This window comes from Varroa jacobsoni, unplaced genomic scaffold (genome assembly GCF_002532875.2).
Source record: "Varroa jacobsoni isolate VJ856 unplaced genomic scaffold, vjacob_1.0 scaffold_1303, whole genome shotgun sequence".
NCBI lineage: Eukaryota > Metazoa > Arthropoda > Arachnida > Mesostigmata > Varroidae > Varroa > Varroa jacobsoni.
In genome coordinates, this window is record NW_019214205.1 from 17854 (window position 1) to 44288 (window position 26435).

General features: G+C 39.9%; 1 long non-coding RNA gene across 1 annotated transcript; it reads right to left on the reverse strand.

Annotated features, from left to right (window-relative positions):
* Positions 1 to 12877: 12877 nt before the first annotated feature.
* LOC147752345 (uncharacterized) lies at positions 12878 to 18553 on the reverse strand. The gene is made up of 3 exons (XR_015314304.1): positions 18438 to 18553; positions 14572 to 14694; positions 12878 to 13751 (listed from the first exon to the last, which is right to left on the reverse strand). It is a non-coding gene; the product is annotated as an uncharacterized LOC147752345 (long non-coding RNA).
* Positions 18554 to 26435: the final 7882 nt, after the last annotated feature.

Here is a 26435-nt window from a genome sequence, read left to right on the forward strand (position 1 = left end):
CCAAAGAGGGTCACACTTCTTGTTTGACGCGATTGGAAATGAATCGTTCATTATAACGGTCTGGCAATATGATTGACTCGGATCCTTACTGTTAACAGCTAGCTATTTAACAGCGAACAAGAAAGGCGTCATTTTCTGCCATGATAATGTCATACTACACACATCCAGAGACAATTGATGAAAGAACCTTAATGCATCGGCCGTATGGTCCTGATATTATATCATCACCGCCTACTTCGATTTCTGCACAATTTCCTTAATGATATTAATTTAATTACAATAAAGGGACGAAAATATCACGATGGTCACGATAAACAGGTACTCGTATCACCAGAAGAAGTCATCCACCTATATACGACATATATACAATATGTGTGCAGACCAAGCTAAATCACTACACCGTTTCTTCCAATTAAAAACAGAGTTTTTCTGTTGTTTAATGTTAATTTTTTATATTAATATTTCTCTTCTATATTTTCCCTCCTTATATTAATATTCCTGATTTAGCCGCCCACTTTTTCAGGATGATTTTTACTAAAACAATGCTCTGCTTGATCCATCATCGGCTCGAAAGATGTCCGAGCTGTTGCTGGAAAGCTCTGGAATTACTTTTGTCGACAAGTGCCTTCAGACGATTTAAAGGAGCAAAATCCTCTTAGAGATGAACTCGTGCTTATTTTTTTTTGTTTAGAAATATGTTAATTTAAAAATTAGTACGTAAGCACACATATATATATATACGCTTTCAATATACACATTATTTTCTAGACCCTAATTAACACTATAGACGTCAATGCTTATGTAGCTAGATGTTTGGCTATCTAATCTGAACAAGTAAATAATTTTTTAAATTCGGAAAATCTGTGCCAAATGGTATTTAATGTCAATTTGGCGCGAAGAAACTCTGGATTTGAATAAGGCTTAAGTAAGTCCCATTTCAATAGGACTGTTATGAATTTACTTAAACTTGCAGTCACTTATTGCATTCCATTCGATAGCTGTTTCTGATAGAGTACTGATACGTAAGTTAATGATAACTTGTTATTCTAAGCTATAAGTCTCTATAAGCTGTACCAGTTATTTATTATAGCGATATTCTCGAGTTCGTTAAGTCCTATCCCCATCATATATAACAACGTAGACGGAGGTGGCGGATCACAGACAAGTAGAGGTCCATAGTCGAAGCTTTCAGCCCTAATAATTCCAAAATTTTCAGAAATCTGCTAGATTTCTGGCCGAATTAGCTACAATAGAATGAAGCGACAATGGCGTGCACTCAGAGCACATTGTACCGGTATGACTGTGGTCAAATTTCCGCGAAAACAATATAGCTAGTCGGCTGCATTTGCAAAGTCAATCTATTCTTCTTGTCCTATTTACTTTCCTATCCATCCTTTTTTCCAGGGCCAGTGCTTCTTTGTTTAGAACTAACCTTCGACTCCACTACGTTCGGTAGCGCTCCATGTGTTCTCTATTGTAGTTTCTAAAGTTGACAGGTGGCCACGGCCAATACATTATAAGTATTGACCTTCGCTTTTAGGAGTCAATTGAAGGAGATATATGTCAAATGCTGACCTAGCTGTTCCATAGGCGTGTTAATACGAGCTGTGTGTGGTGAAGTGTGTGGCTACAAAGCCCAAAGGGTCTAAGGTTAAAACCGGGCGTAGGCACACTGCGTGTTGTGGTGGGAGGAGCCGGTCATCTGAAGCGATGCCTATATAAACCAGGGGCGCAAAAAGAGGTATTTATCTAGTAGTGCGAGTCGTCGGACGAATCCTTTAGGTTTTGCCATCTGACCCTGATCGTTGACTTTTTTACGACCTCAGAGGAGAGGACGAATTTGCCAGCTGATGATGCAGTCGGTTTCTCGCCAGCCCTATATTTGTATTTGAGTAAAGCCTAGTAGAAGTGAAAGAATATTTTTTTCACAAAATAAGATATATTTCGTGTTATTTACTTACGATTGTATATTTCAAACGTTTAAAGACGAACTGGACGAGGTACTTCCGACATCGGCAGGTACTTATTAGAAACAAAAACGATACAAGTGGGCCATTCCCCTTGGTTTATTAGGATTTGGTTTTTGACCTTCGCAAAACGTGCCAGTTTAATACGCTTTTCACTGGCTAGAATGCGGATACCTACTAGCAGAGCGGCTTCGCGTTGTTGCCATGTCTTAGGCGACAACATTTAGCCTCTACTGTAGCTGAGCCTACTTAATGATTGCGACTATACCATAAATCACCTACCTTGAAAAATGGTTATAAAAAGGATACGAGAAGAATGCATTTCCAAGCCTTTTCATTTTAGGCCTGGTTAAGCGCAGTATCTTGCAGTGTCTTGGGAGAAGTTGACAAATGAATAGCTGGTATTTCCAGCAATACTATGTTGTTTACCCATCTTTCTATAGTTGGTCATTTGAGGCTGAGTTTTGAAGGCCAAGACATTTACATCGAAACGACTGTGTACAAGAGTTACTGCAGCAAATAGGAAAGTAGAAAAGGAATATTTCGTTGAACGAGATACTCTGAATTTTAGCCCGTTCTAGTAAGAGCCGAGTTTATACCTTAATAACAAACCTTTGGGGAAATGATTTTGTACGCTGGGCGTGACTATCAAAGAGGCCATTCATTAATTATGGGCATCTTGGATGTTACCTTCTTCATAGGGTAGCAAGTGAAATCAAAGCATCATTTCTCAGAACGATTCCGTTTTCTATTGACGGTATATACGCTAGTTCATTAGGAATATCGACTTTCGAGCACTAGATTTCAACATGAGATCATAATGCTTCGTCCAATAAATAGTTTCATCAAATCTATTAATATACGTTTTCAGTTAGGAGAGATTCTTGCACTGCAAGAATTCGTGCCCAGAATTTCTACATTATCCTGCATGCTAGCGTTTCTTTTCTGTTGTTATTTGAAGAATCAAATGAGTGCCCGCAACAGAAACCCAATTATTCGGCTTTTAACGGTTTAAGATTTTGGTTATTTGCGCGGCATACAGAAGTACCATAAACATATATATTATGGTAACAGGCTTTGATGAAGGCAGGTTGTTTGCGGTGAAAATTAATAATCAAGCTATTCCTTTAATTATTGAAATTCGTAAAATTCAAGTACAAATATTTCTACGTCTATAAAACAGGAACCAAGAAACAGATAGAAAATTTTCCATTGTCTCTACAACTACGAAAACCGCTATCCTTCGAGGAAGGACTAAGCCTGATGTTTCTATTTATAGAACTACAAGAGAGCAGTTTTTCATCCAAAAGTAAAAAAGGTCAAAAAATTACAGTTACTTCATGAGAAAGAAATGCGTTCATGTGTCAATTAGACATTAAGACAACAAAAGCTACTTCACAGTTTGGTTGGTATTGCTAACCTGAGAGTCGTTAACAGAAAGGCTAAAGGAGTGTTGGATCGGAAAAGCAAAATGCGTATGCCGTTTCCAAGTTAACTCGTAAGAGAGACAGGCTATTATAAGCAATGGGTCGCCATAACCCACCAAAGTGCGGAAAACAAGGATACGCCAAAGGTACAAGTCCTACGATATACTACCACCGGAAGTGATGTGTTCCTATGAAGGAAGATTTAACCAGAACTTTCCGAATGATAGTGTCCCTTGTATAAACACGCATATATTTCTGCAATGGCATTTCTTAGAGCATGCAAGCTATGCAAACCGAACAAAAAAGCTGCGAATGGACATACTGGTATTTGGGTAATTTAGTTGAATGGTCGGAAGGTCGTTACTTTTTGTAGTCGTGCTGCTTTTGGGTTTATATGTTGTTCGGGTGCCCTACTAAGCGTTTACTTATTTTGAAATAATTGTATCGCTAGACTCATTGAAATATCTGTTCTTTTTCATGGATTTTATGATCTAAATTCTTGTATGATATGAATAAAAAAGTAATCTGTGGAACAAAGTGAGGTGCAGGGTTGCTAAAATTAAAAAAAAAACGGTATAATTCGAGTTAATATTAATAAAAGTAAAGCTCGAATGTTCGATATTGGCCAGTTCTTTGTAAACACTATTAGGAGCCACATTTATTCACATAATTAAGCTTATGGATGGATAATAAATATAACGATTTTCAGTGAAATATAATTAGCTTTGGCCTATTACGGGGAGTAAATAGGGCACTCCGCTCCATTGGGCACGCTTGACATTCATTACTCAACTCATCGCTGCTTTGCTGTTGATTGGATGTCGAAAGTGGCATAATACACTTAGCTAGTGAGTATACTCTCTAAATATATAATAAAAAGATAGAGTATACCAAATTATTATATTCACTAATTACTAATTCAGTAGTTAATTAACAGTTAGGCAGATAGTACTGTTAACTTGCAGTATCAGCCATAAGCTGAAGGTGTTCCACGTCCCTCAAGCTGACTTATGTTTGCTGGCCGACTACCAATACAGCCGATACTCACCGAAACAGCCTTTTAGACCCAGGTTTAGGCGCAGCTGTGCACCTACATAGTCATATAAATCTAATCTTGTCAATGAATCTGCAAGTTGACCCACTGGATCCGTTGTTACACACAAAACTAAGGTAAAAGTTGCTAATTTCTTGAGATTAAGGCCATTTTCAACGTGTCCAGTGTCCAGCGCCACGACACGGCATAGTCTAGCTTTTTGCTATTTATACTTTGGTGCGTATACTTTGGCTCAAAGATGCATCGAATAACACGTTTTATCGAACCTTGACGAAGCCCATGCTATAGCTTTCCATAGATATTTTCATTATTTATTTATCTGGGTCCGTAATACAGTCATGGTTGGTATTTCAGTATACTCGAAATACGGCGTATTAATTAGCTCTGAGAACAGCGCAGTCTCGCAATCAGGCCATTTTATGCCTGATGGAAGGTCTCACATCTTTAAGATTTGCGGCATTGTGAACTATGCTATCGTTACTATTTCAATACGCACTAGCTGTTCTAACCATTATATGTTTCATTGCAATTTCCGGAGACCCACATTGCTTCGAGTCCGCCAACTAAGCTTCCTTGTGTAGGGCTTCCGCTACGATAAAGCGTAACCACAAATATTTACCTATAACTCGATTATGTGTTGAAGCACTCAAACGCTATGTGAACATTTCGGACGATGCGAGATGTTTAAGGTAAAATAGGGTAACCGGCTGTTGTTTCATTATAAATGATCAGTAAGTAGCTAAACATTGTTTTCAGCAGAATTTACATTACATACGATGGCCAGTAAAAGCGAAAAGGTTATTTAATTTATTCCAGATCCCGCTATACTCTCCGGAAACGCGGACGAGGATCGAGTGAAAGGACACGTATATTATACTTAGCTGCTAGTATTATTGATACAGTTTTGCTTCTGTAGCGTGTACGAGGCCCTGAGCCTAGAGCCTAACAAATCGAACCTAAAGATGAAAATCAACTTTAAAGCAATGGTAACTTTAATTACCCCATAACATCAATGATAGTAATTGGATGAAAAAACGTCGTTTGTTCCATACACTACATATAGATAATAAACAAAAAGTAATAGTAAGAAAAAGTATAAATAAAAAGTAGTAGTCTGAATAACCAAATTAGCAAAAATGGGTTATGCTTCTCTAGATGTTATCATGTAAATGGAAATAATAAATTAAACCTTGTACCAGACCTGCCCATTGTGCTTGTCTTTTACAGACTTTCGTTTGACTAAAGTATGTACAGATACGGTCTATTGAGTGATGAAGATGCTTCAACTAGCATGCATCATTGTCTAGTTACGGCTATTACCACACAACTTGTACTGGCTGTAGCAACTTATTGGCACAAACTTGTTAATAGACAGCATACTGCTAACGAAAAAAAAAACAGAATCGTTACTTTGATAAAAAAGAAAATCTCAAGAGTCTATTGTAATTATAAGCTTTATGTGAATACAACGTATTTTTGCAGAACTGAAGTGCACATCAAGCAACTACGTTCGGTAATGATAGATAATAAAATTAAATAGTAAAACCTAAGCTAATATATAAACGCTGTCGAAAAATACGTTTCTGCTTACCTTGACAAGGCTACATATATACCATTATTACCAGACAATACAGAACAATCCGAAGGTCCGAAGGCCACTGTTACCGGGCTTTTTCTTACTTTCTAGCTCATGATCACGTTTAAAAAAATATTTGGTTTAATTACCTCCATCTTACTTGACGACGCAAGCTTGTGCACTGGATCGACGGCGGCCTGCACTAAAATATCAGTCTTTTGTCGCCTTTGCAAACTTCCTCTGACCTCTGGGTCTTCTCTAGCGTGTCCTATATTCTACACAGCCTATCAGTACCTGAAACTATCACTGGTGCGTCATGGAACCTCGCAGCTGATCTAGTCTAAAAATAATGTTGTCTATACATAAAAAATGGCTGAATTTACGGATGTGAACGGTCAGTTTGATAGTTAAGGGTTAGTGGTTATTATTCGAGCGTAGTCTTCTTATCTCAACCCCTTGCCCAAACACTAGAGTAGCTACATTCAAATTGCAGGGTAAGCGCGCGACTTATAAGCATCCCATGCATTATGCATGTTGACACACGGAGAATGGTGAAATTAGTAAAATCGATAGAGTTCTCGGTAAGACCCCGGCGTGTGTGCCGAACGTCCTAGCTCGGAATCTTGAATATAGTTAGAGAGACGTGGGACTTCCGAAACAACCTCAAACGTGCCTTCTTCAATTACGCTTAGCACTTTCGTCAGTGAAGCCAGTTTAGTGGTGGAGTACGCAAATGTACGATTTCCTTAATGTTTGGCACCAACGTCCTTGGTCGGGTTTTGTTCGCTCGTGTCGACAGCAGTAGAATTGTCATTTGGCCTACTTTCTACTGGATGAACAACTCGGAGTGTTCCAGCAACTTCAGGTTGCGAAAGAGGCGCTACCGAAGTAGAATCCGAGCGAATGCGATTAGCATAAAGTTACTTCCATTAGTATAGCTACGACTAAGATGGCGATAGCGTAGACCTGTGGAAAAATAAAAACACGAAGTATTTGTTCCTTCAAGTTGTTCGTGCTTCACCTGCGACACAGACTTGAAACAATCCTGATGACTAATATGAATTTCGTTTTGACTGCTTTTGTCCTGAGGTGTGCGTAGCACATAACCCGTGTGACAATGAAGGGACGTATGTGGTACAATAGGAATTCAAAATTGATCATGATGGTCCAACTGTCTACTTCGAGCTAACCTCTGTAAACAAGATGAACTATACTATACCTATAGATCAGTTTTGATTAAAGAGCGGAGGTCAAAAACCAATGCGTAGGACTAGTGACATCCAAAACGACTCGCTAAACGTTTACCTAAAAATTGTTTGTCTTATCGGCTTTGCTTTGCATGATTACGTCTAGTTTCTTTGGCTTGAAATAAGCGTTACGAATGCAGATAGAATAGTATTTCATCACGAATAAAAAAAAACCGTGAGAAAAGACAACCGCCGTGGTCAAAAGGCCACGGCTGTTGTCTTATATATCCGCAAGCTGTGCGATACGCGGACCGTGATCAAGAATAATCAAATTCAATAGTGTTCTTTCCGGTCTGAAACTAAAAAACCGCCTTAGAACTAGCCGATTTCGATCTGCTGGTTCCGAATTTGAATTGAAGAAATTTTTATATTATGGGTTTCCCGTATGAGCCAAGCTATCCAGGTCGAATTCCTCGAACGGTCAACATTATCTTATTAAAATTTTGTCTCTAATCAACCCTGTGAGACAGAACATTATTACAGTCAAGGTAAAGCATCGTATATAGTGTTATCAAATATATGATTGATTTACGACTACTTTACGAAACAGTCTCTCATCATTCAAAAATTATTGGGTATTTTGTCTGTGGCAAGTTGGCGAGAAAACTGTGTAAAATACCGATTTCTTGGTTTGTGCTGCTATAGTTTTATCAGCTGGTTGAAGCGTGACGGATTGTAGAAGCTGCTACCTTTCGTAGACCTTGATTATACAGTGTTCTAACATAAAGATTGAATTTTTATGGCGTTATGACCTCGGTGGTACACCTAGCCATTCAGACTATACCGCTTTTATCCAACAGCTTCTAGAAACGCTAAGAAGAAAAGATGTACAAAGGGTTGTGAAAACAGACAGTTTGGATGACGCCCCCTAGTATCTTTTATTTTTAATAAGTGAAGCTGCCAAACTGGGCGACATATATTATTATGACAGGCAGATTGATTACAACGAAACGTAAGCGCCACTATAATGCGTCAAAATATGAGAGGCAGCTGTACCTTAATGAATCCTTTTTTATGTGGTTCATTCCCTTAGTCTCAGATCTAGCTTTTGCCAAACGTGCTTCATAATACACGGAGATCATGTGGTACGTGTATAAGGTAAATCAAGCTCGTAGAGTGAATGCGGGTCTGTCGTTTAGCTGTGAGGTACAGACTGAGGCATGTCCCAGCTGATCGCCGTCGATGCCAACCACCAACTGATACGGTTTCGTTCGGAGCTGAAAAATTCTGTGGAGATACTGCTTGTTCCAGTTAACCGGGAAATGGCATTCAGCATTTACTAGTTTATTCAAAGTCCATAAGTTTCATATCTAATGTGGAAATGGGTCAGGGATCAAGTACGTATTGTCCGTTGTCGCAACCCAAATTAATAGCAAGGCCAAGTTGAAGATGTATATAGAAATAGAGGGAAACCGTGTTGTTACGCTCTCAATCGCAGCTTTTTCAGCTGAACGTGTGCTTAAAAGGCAAACCAAGTTTTCGAAGTTCTTCTTGTTACCTTAAAAATGGCTAGTTTGATTATATGCTGACTTGCCAGTCTAACTTTGGTGTATTTATTTTGGCAAAAAAATATGTATTGCATTGTCGCTTTCAGTATTCAAGGGGCATATAACAGATTGGAGAGAAAGCAAGTCTGAATGTAGTCTACACCATTTTATGACTTAATCGAGTGATCTCGTGCTTCGAAACTATTATTCATATTTAGCTTTATATTAACTGAAATACAGTATTTGTACTGATGTTTTTATATAATAATGAAATATATATATGAAAATATAATTGATAAGGCGCCGGCCCAATTGTTGGAATAGTAGAATTGTAGCATCTTTGAAAGGAGCAATAGTCACATCAAAGTTTTACAAATGTTTGTACCATCTATGTGTTCCACCACTTATGTCTATAGCCCACAAACAATAAGAGAGATGTTATCTAAATCTTTATCACACTTTTTGATGTTAATACGTATTTTAATATTTTTCTTTATTCTAAAGCCCTCAGAATTACCAGAGATACGTAACGAATCAATATTGTCATAAAGTTTCGTCACTTTTGCTGAAAAAAAGACAAGGTTCGGTATCGTGACGGAAAAAATCCGAGAGCTATGACGCGTTCCATTGGGAAGTTAAGCCGGACAGTGGTGGACGACACAAACTATAAATCATAAGGATGTTGCAGCGGTCAGAGCAACGGTGTAACGATTGCGACCATTAACAGAAGTGAAATCTATAAAGGGGGATAGAAGGTAGGCCATGAAAGAAATGCGACGGCAAGAAAGATGGAGCAGTCCTATGTGGCCTCTAGGGATTGTTGGCAAAAACTGGATCGGCTATTATTTGGCGAACCGAGCCGCGCGCAGATATGCAGACCTTAGACCTTCCTGACAACGAGCAGATTCTCTCGAGGCTAATTTTTCCTATTTCTATGTAATTTAGTGCCGGAAACATCTTGCAGAGAAAACTCGGCTATATACCACTTGCAGATGATGGAATAGTAATAAATGTTAATGAGGTTGACACAGGGTGAAGTATTAATCAAAAGCCGTCTAGATGCAGGTGACTAATATCGAAATCTATGGAACGGCTTTCGTAGAGAATACGGGTGTCGTATGGTACGCGTTACGGAAATAGTTATAGTGGGAAGTGGAAAAAGTTACAGAATCTATAACGTATGCTTATCCCCAATGCCAATTTTCATTCGTATCCCATGTTACAACACCGAATAATTAAGGTCCAGTATAACTTATTGGCTAGAGAAGATCATAACTTCTTATCAGCAGATGAGTTCTAAGCACTGCTGAGTAGGCTACCCATGCGTAACATAAATAAGTATAGACATTGTAAAACGTTGTAGAACCAATTGGGTTCAACATTTGAGAATGGTGCCAACATGGACAATAGCCGCTCTCAGTTTTCGTAGCTCAGCAGTCCAATAATAAGCTGGTGAGCTGGTCCAATAATGCGTAACTACGCAGAACCATACAGGCGGCCAAGGGTAACGTAATTGAGATCTAGAAACGGTTGGCAAAAAGTAAGTCGTTTTAACCGGCGAGTTCTAGCTCGCTCTAAACAAGAAATCTGACGAGCAGGAGATGTTTGCGCGAACTCATTGCACCTTGCAGCAATGGAAGTATCCATCTACTTATTAGAGCTAGATTCGAAGAACTTGGTGGAGTGTCCGACCTAAACCGCTAATGAAAGCCTGTGCAAGGTTTCCGTTGTCACAAAAATATCATTTACTCGTTCTGGATTTATCCATTGGTCTATATTCAATTTCGATATTGTATTTTTACCCTTATATCCTTCCTTTAATTCCTGAACATGGTAAAAGCGTTCTGGCTATAGTTCGCAACAGTATAAGATATGGTAAAATTCATGGAACAGCACAGTTATCACGAACCTTTATTTGGAAGGATTCTGAATAGCTGTTACTATTGCAAGCTGCTTGTTCGCTCAGCCAACGACCCATCATTTCTTTTCAGGTTCTTCATTACAATTGAACTAACACAAACAACCTGCTGGGACTATGCAATAACAGCCACATCATGCACAATTAAGCACAGAATTTATCCGTATAATATAATTAGTTGAATCGGCTTGTACTGACGATAGCCGTGGAGTCGTAGCTCACTTTGTTGAACATAGCATGGAGCTGGTAAATTATATTAAAGATTTCTTTATGCAGTCACTTAACCACTTAGTGCATAACAAGACAGTAACGATGATAGAACAGTTTGTATTTATTATTTAATATGACTGTCGAAGACATAATGCCTTGGTCGTAGCAACAGCTAGTTTATCGGTATCGGACTGACGATCAGATTCAAAACCCGTCACGTGATCTGAAATTTTCTATCCGTCCATAAACGAGGCTATTTTCAAAGAGAAAAATAAAAAAGCAACCAGAGAGTTCCGAGAAAGCTAGCAGCTCTCCATTTTCTTAGCTGATAGCTTTGTGTGCGCCCACCAAGCAGCCAAGGCAAAGCGCAGAAAAGCTTTGTTCGATGCGGTTACCGGAGGCGAGCCATTCTGGCACAAAGCGAAGGTAATATAGATAGGCTTAAATCGGGCTGTAAACCTCAGCCAATCAATTTCCTCTCTTGCACGTAATTACACTGAACATGATTTCTGGCGACCTTTCGTGCTACCGCACGTTTTGTCGAAAGGCTCGTCTAGCTAAGAAGCTGTCAAATGATTCCATTACTTCGAAAACAATTACGTCATAACCAATAATAACAGCAAGCTAGTTTTAAGTATATCAAAGTTTTGTATAGCTGGCCGCCAGAGACCTGAACAGGCCTACTGCAAACAAAGCCACCTTGTTAAAAATCATACCTGATCGAAATAATTGGCTAAAAATAATACATTACGTAACACAACTGGACAATTCACGTCATTCTTTGTAGATGACAAAGATTCTACGTAAACGCAATATAACTGCTTGTGTGTTAGAAAATACGTAATTTAATTGAAATACTGAGGGTGTTACATATAGGATAAGCATGTGGCAATTTACTGATACGCTCTAGGTAAGTATTGACATCAGATAAAAGGAGCTCGTCCTAAAACTGGAAAGTAGTGGATGGCCGCCAACAAACCTTAATCATTTTTATTTTATTTCTAGCTTATATACACTTTTGTTAATAGCCAGTCAAATTCGCTCTACCGACTGGATGGTATAGTAGGCATACTATAGCAGATCTCGTCAGGGATAGACGCGTGTCTTGAGATGTTTAGGCGGATCTGAAAGAGGGAAGAAAATCCTGCTGTATCCTGTTATCATTATCGTGCAATACGTTTTCGTAACATGCACAGAGCATTGGGTTCAAAAGATGCTGTCTTCTGCCGAATAGTGACTCTGTGACGTTTCTTCACAACACAGATCTTATCGGGATAGGTCCGGACATGTTTCCCTATGCCAAGCAAAGATCCAAAGAGTTCACGTTTGTGCTGCGTGCACACTTGCGTGTAGGCCGCAATAGATATGATCTATCGAGTCCTTGAGGAGTTCCTTCAAGATCTATGTAACGCCTATATAGATGATTGCGATTCTCAAGAATATAATCCTCAAGCATTCTCTACATATGAAGACGTCTCTAGAGTTTCCCACATGCGATTTCACGACTCTAAATACATATTACGTCAACTTTTATTCCATACGTCCATTCATGTGCCTGTGTTTCCCTACAAGCTGACACTCTTCTTGGTATGTAAGGTATATTGATAATTAGCCATAATATAGATTATGTTACTAGCCATATAGCGGTACTTACTCTATTTGTGTGATTTGTGTAACGTCAAACAACCCTTTCAACACAGCCTAGTTAGCGTACATACTCATCTTCGAAGAGATAACGAACGATTGTGAGGGTATTAAAACTTAGGGGCTTCGAATGTCGCTTTTTTACAGTTGGATCCGGCGAATGTAAAGTTTTGGTTGCCTAAGTAGTTGAACTCACTCTAGTGCAGTCGATTTTTCATAGCTGTCCCTTTTTCCAAGTTATACAGATTTAAATTAGGTATATATATATATATATATATATTCCTAACGAAGAATAAATAGAACAACCTCAGTTTAATCTGTAATATCCTATAATAAATACGAAGAACTTTTAACTATATATATCTTTTTTGCAGTTTTTATTCAGACGACAAACATTCAGAGAAATGCATTCCCCGTTTGGGACGCGGGGCAATGGCTATGTGTACGTAAAAAACATACGACATACAAAAAACGACACGAAATATAACACTGCGGTGCATCATCGGTCGCACAGGATTCTGGCGCAAGCATCAACTGCGCCACGAAATCTGCGCGATTGTACTCCAGCCGTGTCTTCGACTTTATTTCTATGTTATTGAAAATCTCTTTCTACAAATATCGTATTTACATATCAACGACCCTATGTACAGGTAGAGCTGCTTGTTGTCATTTTGTCCGTCCTCTTACTTAGAGTACAAGCCATAAATATGAATCGAACCCAGCACGTCTTCCTCCATCACCTTTCCAATTCAGCCGTACCGCTTCGTTCGACACTTGAAAAGTGTCACGGTACCGTCCGTTACATCCCATTCATCGCAATTTGTTTATCTATTCACCGTAGTGTAAAAGAAAACGCGTCTTTCAACGTCGTTTAGTACAAGCCCTGACCTGCTGTTTGCATAAAAGAGACCACGGTGATTTTTTTGTCGATGAGAAGTAGGAATAACCACGATAAGCATCAGTGACTTGGCCAGAGACAAAATACCTTTCGGCAGAAACCGGACAGGCCTGTTTTGCTTGATCAATCAGCTCATGTTTGCTGTCAATCCGTTGAACTGTTATGATCTCTTAATGCCACCCGTGCCCATAATGATGTTCTTGCTGAACGTGTCCGTGGATTCCGTGCTCATGGATGTGCACCAGAGTCTTGTGATGGACGGGCGGCTGCGAATGGCCCACTCGAACGGTGTTTGCGCCGAGGATCATACCAAGGGGCGCAAGCTGTTGAAGGCCACCGGTGTCGTACGTTCAGATAGGACATATCAAGCGTTGGTTAAAACCATCGTAGGCGTTTCGGCGCAACGATCCACGAGTGATGCAGGGCAGGGACAGAGATATGAGGAGAAATAAAAACGAGATGGGTAAATGATTATTACAAGTCACGTGGAATGACGTTGTACATATCCTTCGATCAGTTAGCATAGAAATATGTGTATGTACATCTATAGCAGGTGTTCATGTTAGAAATAATATTTTCCTGATAAAATGTATATTTAATGGTAGCCAAGCGACAGTAAATTCATTTATTGACAGCCCATGGCCGGTAGTTGTCTATCTTGTACGCTTCTGTTCATCGCACGGACGGTTACTATTGCTTGACCGCAAATATAGCGAGAGCGTAATGCAATGAAGTGGAACGCGCAGAACCTGTGGCTCTTCTAAAGTCTAAAAATAGGTTGTAGGCTAAGCCTTTACAACAGGCCTGCTCATCGACAGCGATACAAAGTAATTCATCTTAGATCCACTGCGGAGCTGTGTTTAAGAATCACAGCATAAAAAGTTAAATTTTTATTAATTAATTATTATTAATTATAAATTGGAAATTTAAAAAAATTAACACGAGTTTTCTCTAAGTAGCAATTGAAGGAATACTGTCTCAGTTTGAGAATCATAAGGTCCTATTGCTGTTTAGGTAAAGAATAGCCATCGGCCTTTCGTGTATTTTTATTTAAATGAAGGTAGTACAATCGAAGACGACATCGGTGCCAATACTGAGCTTTTGTTTCTAAGAAAAAACAGAATGCTACTGTTATCTACGTACATGGACTGCGTAACCGATTCCAGTAGCTCCAATGGCGGCGCCAAGCTTGAGCGCTCTGTCTCCGATGATGCCGGCTTGTGCCCCAGCCAGAATATAGGCTATCAATCCAAAGGCGAGTACGACCTGTGATTGTCGTAGTAGACACAAAGCATAAAGGTATTGCATTTATTTAAATATACATTTATTATTTTATATAAGTATTTATATAATATTTATATAAGCACATTTAAACTACATATAAATAAACCAGCGCTCGTTAGCAATGAACACTTGTGTTTTCTTAGATCCTATCGACTACTTGCTTTTTATATATATTTATGCTGATTAACAACTTAAAAAGTCTATGCCAAAAAATAAGGGATTTAGTTGGGAAAACTGCTAAATTTTCAACTAATTGTTGTTTGTCTTATTCACTGCATTTGCGATCGTTGATTTTTAATTGTAGTACATGCATGATATTTTAAACGCAAGTCTCACTATTGTTACATCTGCTATGTCCTCATGTTGGCCTTCACCTAGTTCATTATCGCATTGCCCTGTGAAAGGTCCTACGTCCTCTACAATACTTTGCGTATTCCGATGCATTTCGTAGTCTATTCGCAGTGTCCGCAGCAGCCGCCTGAATTTTTCATTTTTGATCATGATTTTTACTGCTCGTTTACTAAATTTTTCTATAGTTGACATGTGATTATTCGCTTGGATGTGGACCGGGCATGAGTGTAATGTGTCGTATAGGCCAACAAAGGATAAGTAAAGATGGACGCTCAGTCCGGTTGCCGACGGCCAACTAACTACATGCACCAGAAATGAATGGCCGATGGTGAATATTTCCTACGGGCCGCGCATGCCCTAAATCGACGACCCACGCAACGACAAAATAGAAATCAGGCAGGATAATCCGATCGTATCTTTCTCATGACAGACGTCACGTACTATGAAGCCAGATCAGAACGTTTTCAACCGCTCGCCTTCGACAGCGTTCTAATTGGCCATACCACAAGGCACTAGGCCGTGTACTCCGCTTAAAAAGGTTTGCCCTTTCGGTAGCAGTTACTGTAGTACAAATATACCACCACGAAACATGTCAATTATTCCTAGAAAAGGTAAAAGTTTACATTTTTCACGATTGAACTGGGGAGCGCCAATTCGTTCGACATATAACGTGGCCATTTGCAGTAGTCTTCCTCCGATCGTTGCCCGACCGTGAACAAGCATCCATATCGTATACAACAATATGCTTATTCAACAAAGGCTGCACGAAGCCCCCCACAGCCAGACCATATTCTTAGCTCGGTTATCTCGTATCTCACTTAGCACAGAAGCTGCTATTGAGCTGTACAAATGGAACGGTGTGATCACCGCTGACAACTGTTGACGCCAGTGTTTATTTTCACTTAGTCTGGTATCATTAAGATTTTTGCATTGTAAAGTACTTGTGAAACGAAAAGGAATAATCGTGTGATCTGCTGGCTACTCACGACGTTATGGCCGTGGAAACATACAATTGGCTAGACGTGTTGTATCAAGCATGACAAGTACTGCCTGTCAGACCACCCCGTCAGGTCAGATCTCGCCTCTGACAATCCATGTATATATATATGTAGTGCTACCTATGTAGTAACAACCAATAGCCGTCTCGTCGCCGCCGTTGATGCGTTCTACGGCTGAAATTCTGTTAGTACACGACATAACTGCTGTTTGTGCCGTCATTGCTCAAACCGTTATGTGTCAGAGTCTTGCGGTAATCTGCCGCGTGCATGTAGCGGCGGACCTTGCTCCACTCACCAACGGATTGCTGAGATAGACCAATAGACTTGTTAGACAAGAAGAACAGCGGCAGCTATCGCAGCATATGTTACAATCGGTCTAACTGTGACGACAGAAGGGGCCACGCTAAAGCTGTCGCGAACACTGTTTAATGATAACTGTAGCAGCGACGGCAAAGCAGTGGTCGCGTCGAAGGCGACGGTGGTAACGACTTCTTCACTTTCTTCGTTGGCTAGCTTACGAAAACTGACCGTCCCCGGGGGCAACAGGTGTCGATGAACGTACCGGAATTCACGACTACAGTTGTAAAGACGACGCCAACAAGTGTTGGGCAGTGAGCTATTGAGGCGTAAGGCTTTTCGGCCGACAACCGTTACGCAACGGCCATTCAAAAGACGTTAGCTTGCCTCTTTGCTGGCCTGTTTCTCACAAACGTGACGCTGAGCTGAGCCGCCATGCGCTGTGATGCTATTTCTTTAACGGCTACTTCACCCGACCGTTGCTGTTATCATGGTTGTTTTTAAAGGCTGGTGACGAGGACGACAATAAAAACGACTGGAATAATTTGTACAATACTTAGAAACGTGCTGGCTACGCTATAAGCAGAAGTGTGACGTCGGACGTGTTTTTGCTCATGCGCGTGACTGGGCGCTTAGTAATAGCTACGCTCGCGTTGCTGAATCTTCATGTAAGACGATGGTGGCGATTGAAGTTACTACCATCGTTCTGTACTTTATGGGAATGATAAGGGGTTTTCCGCGACACTACGATTATCACATTAACATTCAGAAAACGTTATGGTAATACTAATAATATCCGAGATAAATGGATGCATTTATTGCACAAACAGCGATAACTGTTCGAGGAAGAAAGCTAGCCAGCTGTTGAAAAAAGCTGTTGTGCTAGCCAGTGTCTTTTTATTATAGCAAAGAATACCAAGATGGTAACGAAAATACCGTCAATCAAATATGTAACACGGCCACATAAACACCGACAATATAAAATAACAAGTCATAACAAAAGTAGCAATAACAAACAAAGCCGGATAGAAAAATAAAGCGAGCCTTCGTACTGCTGCAATATTACAGTTGAACAGCCAGCGGTAATGGTATGGTATCAATCAGCGACTCTATTTTTGGTGTTTCCGTCAGTCGCTCCTGCGGAGTCTCCGTTTATGGAGGGGAAGAGGGGCCGTAGCGGGCAGCAAGGGTCAGTGTTACTACTATACGTAACGCATATACGTAATCAGCATGGCAATACGAATGCACGACTCTTTCAAGCTTCAAATGATGTCTTGGCATTGGCGAATGCTCCTTACGCGTTTCCGTATTCGTAAAAGACGTTCGCCAAAGACGAAGGACAACCTCTAGCGCATGAGCTAATCGGCACAAAGCGTCACAAAAATTAGTTGTAATTCATTTTAACAGTGGTAACCGAAGGGGCAAAAATGAAACTAATGTCGACTTAAGTTTCGCTTACTTATACCTAAAAAAGCGCAGGTACAATACGTGTTAGAACGGCATAGGCAATAGGCAAAAAGTGCTTAGGAGCACAGTGGCAAGACGAAGCTAGTAACCGCATTGATTGCGGAAAATCAACAGACTATAAGATCACTGAAGAATCAATCGTAGACGTAAATTGTTAAGTTTGCATGACCTAAGCCTATATCTAACAAGCTCGTATACCACTAAAAAGGTCGTACGATAGTTTATACGCATGTTGCTACTAAGTGTTAGATCTGTTGAGTTTTTCAATTCTTCTCATAATTCTATTGGGACACCCGAAAAAAAGTTTCAGATCTGAACTCATGAGCATATCTTGTGTGGTGGTACACAAGGTTCGTATCACAATCACCACAAAAGTATGGCTTTAATATTTTATTTAGGTCCACAACATGTTTGACTAATTTTGCGTTAAGCCACTGCACCTAGTTTAAGGTTAGCCACTGTAGATTTTGCAGAATTTACCGCCCTATAAATGGAGTCGTTTGAGCGTAGTCCATGCCTAATTGGCGTCGCTCTACATTCACTCCGTGCACTGACACTGCTCCGCTTAAACACTTTCCACCATTTACTCTCTTAACGTTATGGAGAACTCACCTTAGCAAGCATCGTGATGAAACTGAGTGGAGTATCTCCAAGTGGGCATCTATATGTGAACTGCTGTGATACGCTAATAGTTCATAATGACTTGTGCGACCCGCTTTATATGGACGCACCTCCTTTCCATTGGCGACTTCATCAAAATCATATGGCGAATCGAGCGGGCCTTTGGGCAGGGGAAACTCAATGGGGCTCACTTTGCCTCGTATGCCGTATTCTGCTATTCTGCGACCACCAACACGCACGCGCACACACACACACACACACAGATACATGAACCGACGCAAATACGTCATGGGTGTTTGTCTGGGCGGGGGTAGGAGTACCTCACCTAGCCGTAGCTCCAGCCAAATACCCAATAAAATGTCCGGCGACAATAACCCGCCAGCAGTTGCGTACCGTTAACTTGACCGTAGGCGCGCATTCCGCCGGTGTAGGGCGACAAGGTCGTCTATCAACTTGTCATTATTAGTGTTCGGCAGTTAGGGACGTCAAAAGCGCGAATACAGAATGCGTTAAGGCCAGTAGACAGTGCTGAGCAGACATAAACATATTGTACACCATAGGATCAGTCGAACGAAGTGGACACATCGTCATAGTTAAGCCACACCCCGTTCAAATTGTCCCATTCCATGAATAAGACAAAAATTACGCGGGCACAGGTCCTTTTCATTCCGACCCCGAAAGGCAGAAGCAGAAAAGATGCGACGTCCCTTTGGCCAGTAAATACAATTGTTATCATAATTCAGTTAGTTATGAAGTAGAAATGCATTATTTTTACATAGGGGGGAAGACGGGAGGGCAGTATTCCAGTTGACATGACGATAGTGACGTTGTAACAAGATGCATTACCCACTATGATATCTATATTATCATGGAACAAAACACTGGCTATAGACTAGAAACTAGATGTCGACATTGTGCGTGTCTCCGGCGACATATATGTTCGCGTAGATAATATTGTATTGGGATTATCTTTGTAGCGAGGTCCAGTGCATGAACCAATGATAACCCCAGCGAATGTCATCAAACATTACTGGTATTTTTTCGTTGCTACATTCAGTGACCACAACAAAAATGAATATGGCAAGCTGAGGAACGAACAAATGAAATGCACGTACAAACATTGTAGTTAATACAAATGCGCTCTAAATGTTTATGCGACGCCAAAGTAGTAATAACGTTTTTCATTACCTACGACACCGAACCGCAAAGGTATGGCTCAATGAACCACATACTGATTTGCTAAAACTCTGCAACCTCTAGCTTGAGCAAAGCTCAACAAATGCTGAGCGATCACATTGAATGTAATAGATATTTACGCTTACAGGTAAGATTCACTGGATCTGAAGTTCTAATTAGATCATAATGGATTTTCATTGTACATACTACATCTATCACTGTATAAGCGCTATCGGTGATTGTGGGAACGCAGAACGGGCCGCGCGTGCATGTACCGATACCACGTAGCAGGATATTGACAATGGGAAAGTTCAAGATAGTACATTGGGGTTAGCAATATCGAGCAGCTTCGTAGGTGCCGATAGATGCAACTATATTTTTACGAAATTAATTTATTTAGATGTATAGTGGCTACAAAGCCCAGCTTATTTTTCAATCTCCTACGTGTTCTGGGATGTTTTTGTTGCAATGCTACTTCAGTAATTAGACCTGTTTTCATGTGCTTGTGCGATAAGCTAATTTATTTCGGTGACTTCCGAGTAGAAAACATACGAAGGAAACACTCGAAGGTATCGTAGAATAAGATCAGCGATATAAGGTTGCAAGTGGAAACGACGGACGTCCCGTGTGTGGGCGCCCGTCACAAAACAAAAATTTGCTTCCCTTCACCCCTAGCATACAAAGAGTCCTTTCTATTAAAATTCAGTAATTTAAAGTAGTCTAAGTTTACGGGTGTAGAAAAGTGTGGAAATTTAGAACGGCAAAGCTTGAGCTTGCCAACGAACTTCGGTACTGCAATCATGTTGTCATGGTAAAGAGAAAGATGCGTTTAGGTATTTCTCATTTTCACATAAAGACCTCACTAATTTTCAAATTCCCGTTCCAGTCAAAATGTCTTTATTCTGTTGTATCATCTCCTGGTTGTTACTCTCATTTCAAACAGCAAGAAAACATATATATATATATTCATCAAATAATTTTGAAATATTTATTAGAAACGGGTTAATTTTCCCGTATTCGGGTCTTACAGTTCGCGTTGTAAATTTGGATTGTTTGACACATGAATAGTAATCTTAAGTTTACATGATGACAAAAACGGTGTCTGATGTAAACAAAGTCGGAAAAAAATCAAACACCTACACCACAGCATAAACTTAACGATATACATAGCTGATAGAAGTTAAAATTAAAATTAGGTCGAAATAGCCAAGCAAATTATTGCAAGAACATCAATTTTAGTAATGAAATTACGTCAAACAAGTCTTTTTTTTTTTAAAATAAAAATTGCGAATCCATTAAATGAAGTCAGTTTTGAGCTCCTTTCATATAATCAAAAAAAAAAAAAAAAAAAAAAAAAAACCTGTAGAAATCTCGAGGGCAGTTATGAAAATTAAATAGATACTTTTGGAGTTAGACGGGCAATGATGTACGCGTTTTTTTAGGCAAGCGTAGTTTTCATTCGCTGAATAAACTTTATAAATAGATCAATCTTGTGCATTCACTTGCGTGATAGAGCTATATTGATTCATCGACCTTGGAACAGGCTATTAAGGTTTGAACGCCTCGCATTCGCTCCGGCTCATTATGTCGGTTAAAATTTTGTTACAGCTTAACATGCTACTGATTCAGGCCTTTGCCAGTTCCCTTCATAGCAATTATTAGTACCTATATATGTATCTGTAAGTAATAAATGTCTTCATCTCATCCCGAAGCTATGTCCAAATGATGGCTACAGCAATTGAACTCAGCACAACGAAGCTTGGCTATATAATCGTGCACCGGCTTTAGAATTAACTATGAATATTAATTGCTTCCTGCGCGGTGATCCCCCTTCGTAGGAAGGGTGTATTTTGCGTATAGTGAGACACGCTCTGTCTTTTGCCAATCGGAAACAGGATACACAGGTCAAGCATGGGCCTTCCTTTCGTACGCCATTGGAATCAAACAAATCAATGCTGTTAAGTGTTTTCAACAGCCACCGAAACTGTTCCTATCAATTCATTTGACTGCTATTTGGCCGGTAATCTCGCTGGATCGTGACGCTAATCTTGCTTGTCCGAGATCAGCCATTGTTCAGGGGAACGACGACCGAAACCTATAGATACTACAGAGAATCCTTAACTAAGGCCGCGTACACTTATACCTACTTGATTGACTGAATAAACATAATCTATTATAAAGAATGAAGCTTCTGATCATTGAGCACATTCAAGCTGAGCGTAAATTTTCACTAGTATTTGAACAGAAACCTCTGCCTCGTTGCAATTTTTACGCTTGTTTGTTGTGTTAGACTTGGCGATCGCTAAAATTGTGCCCGTGTACCGCTGCGCTGGACGGAGGATGTCCCCTTTCTAATTTAAGAATTTCGAAATTAATCTTTACTCGTTTCTTGTCGTACATATAGAATATATATATTGTCAGTTTACCTTAACTAATTTAGGGAATATATACTAATTCAAGTGGAGTTCAAATGTACATTTAGCCTATTTATTAGAACGAATGATATAAACCGAGCTAAATAGTTTCAACAGTAATATTCCATGTTCGGTTATGCTCTATTTGATGTTTCAGGCAGTGTACGAAAACTCGAATGGGTTACCCTTATGTGTGACAAAGGCAGAGCCATTTTTTTTGGTACTCCGTCGAGATTCGTAACAGATGTATAGGCTAATACGATGGGCCTTTAATGCGTATAATCTACTGTTCTAATTTCGAGTAAACTCATTTCGATAGAAAAGGCAGCGTCCACCTCTGAAATGGCCAATAACCGAAACATTGGCCGCTACGCTTATATCTAAATATATACACTCAAGTAGCGATGTAGCGTCCCGAGTGTCTCAACGAAGAAGGCTGTGCTTAAGAGTGCGTAAGGAAGCTTCTAACGACACAAGACCCAAGATCCATTAACACGCAATACCCATCCGTGGGAAGCGCCAACCGCTACAACTTTGTTGTCCAAGGATGTTCACTCCCCTCGGCTTAAGGCGGGTCAGCTTGTAGTTATGGTCACTGCTAGAGCTCCACGGTTGCTAACCGTTGACACTCGACTATCGCAAAAACGTTGTCCTTCGACGTATAGCTCCGCGCGCATTCGTATGGAAGTACAAGCCTATGTCCCCAAACAAACAGACCCCACCGAAGGTAATTCGGCGAGGAGAGTTGTAAACACGACTAGAACGATTGCAGGATCCGACCGGATGGTCAAAGCAAAGCGCTAACATGAATCAACGGGAAGTTGCTGGAAAATCTCGCGTCGAAACAGTTCAGACAAGAAATGCAAATATAGAGACAGCAGTGATGCGGCCATTACATAAATAAAAATAACAAATTATATTGTGACTAGATATCCTTACGTTGTCTAATGCTTTTCTGTCTATTCACAGAATTTAAAATCTCGCATCAAGCTGAACTGAACGTATGGGCGCTCCGGCATCCCTAAGGCAACCGATATGGCGGCAGCTTAGACTCCATAAAAGATTTTTTTTTTGTTTTTACAAACAGGCACAACGCATTGATCTTATGTTTTATGAATACGGAATTTTCCTCGAACGAATTATATTTGCGTTTTGAACAAATCGCCATTTTTGACCTATTATATATATATATATATATATATATATAGGGCGCAAATTGTAATGAAATAGTAAGTCTAACATTGTATTTCTATTCGTATTATCTTCAATACTTTTCAAAAAATGCCTAGGTTCTAATCAGAGCAATTAATTACTTTCGTTCTCATTGACTATATTTCCGGTAATCGAGCAGGGTACAGTGTACGCCTCAATGTGTTCACGCTGCATAGGCGTCTAACAAAAAAAAAGTCAAAATGAAAATAAAACATAAACGTTGCTTCAGAAGAATTGTTTGCCATAATAGGATTGCATAGATTTTTCAGATAATGTGAACGGAACGGAGCGAAGACATGCTTTGTATTAGATAGACATTGTGGCAAGGTCTATTAATGTCTAATACAAGAGCAAGAACTTCGGTCGAGCGAGTAAATATAGTAAACAATGAGATCTATCAATACCTAGCCTTAGTTTAATACGATAGACTTTATACCCAACGTCGTGATAATAAACTTTCCATTAGCTATTTTTGGTACTACAGATGGTACCGTTGCGCTATTCGGTTTTACTGCCTACGTAATCCAGCTACGTGGTCCGCAGAGTGACGTACAGAAAAAAAAAACATTAAACAAGATATACATGAAGCCAGATTGTATACGTTGCACCTGCTTGTATCACAGCATAAACATATAGGCTAACCAAGATGATACTGTCGCAGTGAAGACCATCTGTGAGAGATGGTTTCTATTTATGTATGTTAAGTTCACATTCAGGACAGAGCAACAAAGCCGCCGATTTTGTTTACTCGGATGTGGATCATATAATAGCTGTACGCTAACATCGCTCCGTCCGTTGCCACCTCATTAATTTGGGGGGCATCGAGTTTCTAGGAACATTTACCGGTCGGGTAGTGGACCTGCTTTGACTAGGAAGCTGAGCTCGCTCGCCCATGAGCTTGGATCTATTGCAAAAGAAATAGTTATAGGTAAAAAAATATACTACGCGAGTAATTTCGCCGTAGTAGAAAGCTTTTGGGACATACGGGAGCGCGAAGATCTTTGTTAAGGTTGTCAGTCGTTACGGTTGCAGAAAAATGGAAACGAGCTTTGCAACAAACTGTCTGCTTTTGTCGAATGACGTTTCTAAAGATTAGTTATTGATCGACGATTCAGAAAATTTCGACGCGGGTTGTCGCGTGATTGCTACTCTTCAAACGGTAACCAAGGATATAACTACCAATTCGACAATCCGAATATTTTTTGCCGGGACAATGCCTGGTTATGCTAGTGACACCTCATTAGGGACCCTACATAAGCTAGTGTTCTATTTTGTATCATTATCGTTGTCGTCTGCTAAGCATTGGACCCTTCTCTTTTAAAAACGGCAGACCAATTTTGCGATGGCAAATCGAAGAAGAGGAAAGGTTGATCGAGTGTGCAGTCTGTCGCCAATAGGGGCCGCAATGGTATTTCCTGAACTACTTTATTTTCCTACTCAAAGCGTTTCACTTTTTTAGCTTTGTGTTCATCGTATTCATTAGCGTTTGTCCAGCCATATTTGAATTTTCGAAATTTTCTGGTAAATATGAAGTAATCGGCGTCACGTTTATCGGGTTCCGTTGACTTACAGATGACAAAAACTTCAGCACATTCTTCCGCAGTATTTGCTGCGTCCATAAAAACTTTCATTTTACATCATCTGACTTGGTGGGTCGACGACCCGAAAATGATTAACAAGGCTTTTTGCGTCTCTCAGAAAAAACATCTAATTCTACCTGTGTCAAGTTCAGCTGGCGGAGCTAAGTCGAACTAATTCTACTAAGTCTAACTAACACACGCATGACTCCCCGTCTCCGATTTTTCTTAGATTGACCAATTTGGATCATGAATTGTACCGTATTTGTTTCATTTTAATCAATATGTTATATTGTAAGTGTGATGAAACGTCAACAAGGCTAATGTTTCTTACTGAAGTATATATAGATAGACCGTGGGACAGGGATTCAGACCAGCTCAATTGAGTCGACTTAATCCTTCACTTGAGGGTTAAATGTTTGTACCGTGTACATGTGCAATTAATTGCGCATCGATTTAACGTATGTCGAGATACAATTACGGTTAAATTAAAAGTGCGGAAGCTGTATAACCGGCTCAGTTTTGGTGGAAGCCCAAACACATTTTCAAAAGTAGTGGGCACTACATAGGCTTAGGCTATTGGAGGCCTGTGTACGATTCTAAATTATGCTGCGGTATTCGAATAGGCAATCTGATAACACATTATTAGAATCGGTCAGCAGTTGTGATGAATGTTGATAAACAAAAAAAGACAAAGAGTACTACGTACCTTGACTAGCTTCTGCAATATCAACTCTCTAACAGCGCTTCAACCGTAGACGTTCCAATTTTACGGGCACATGTTACATCGCGGCCTTCAATCGGCTTTAAAGCATTACGCCTTTTTGCTTGATAGCGTTGTGTTAGTATCTGCCAACGCATACCATACCTAAACCAGTACCTTTGCCATCTTTGAACATTTTTTTTGTTGGCCAAGTTTAACCAACAAGTCGCCAAGATAATAAGGGAAAAAACTATTCTGCTAGCTTCCATATTATAAATGAGTTGGTTCTTCATGCTCAGGAACATATGAAATAAGAGGAACTATGCTCAATTTTTCCATAAATAACATGGCTGGCGCCCGATGACCCAAAGCTTGTATTACCGCTCAACCTTCGATTTTGTCAAACTACGGTGTATTCTAAAACAGTTTGTACCATCAAACTCGATGCGAAAACAAGTAGAAAATCTGTTGTTTCTCCTTCGTATCATTACAACAGAAGGGATATAGCGGACGGCGAAGAGAGTCAATGTAAGGCTGACCATGCGGTTGTTAAGAAGGATTTAATCTTTAAAATTGAATTTAAGTGTTCAGACGAGAGATAAGCTGATACTACGTTCTCTAAAAATTCATTGGGTAAGCTGAAATAAGGCTTCACTCTAGAATGGCTTTGGACAAGTATTGCGGACCTAAAAGCAAAACAGTATCGGTAAAGTCTCTAACTCCCGCTGATCCACCGGTGGAGCTTGTGGTTAATTTGAGATGTTACTTTTGATAACACCAAGAGAACATCCAGAATATTACAATATATGTCTTGACTACGACATTTGCGCTGGCCAGGACTAAGTAAAGGCCACAATAACAACGGTGCTCTGTATGCAACAACATATCGCTCACTGTACCCTGTTAA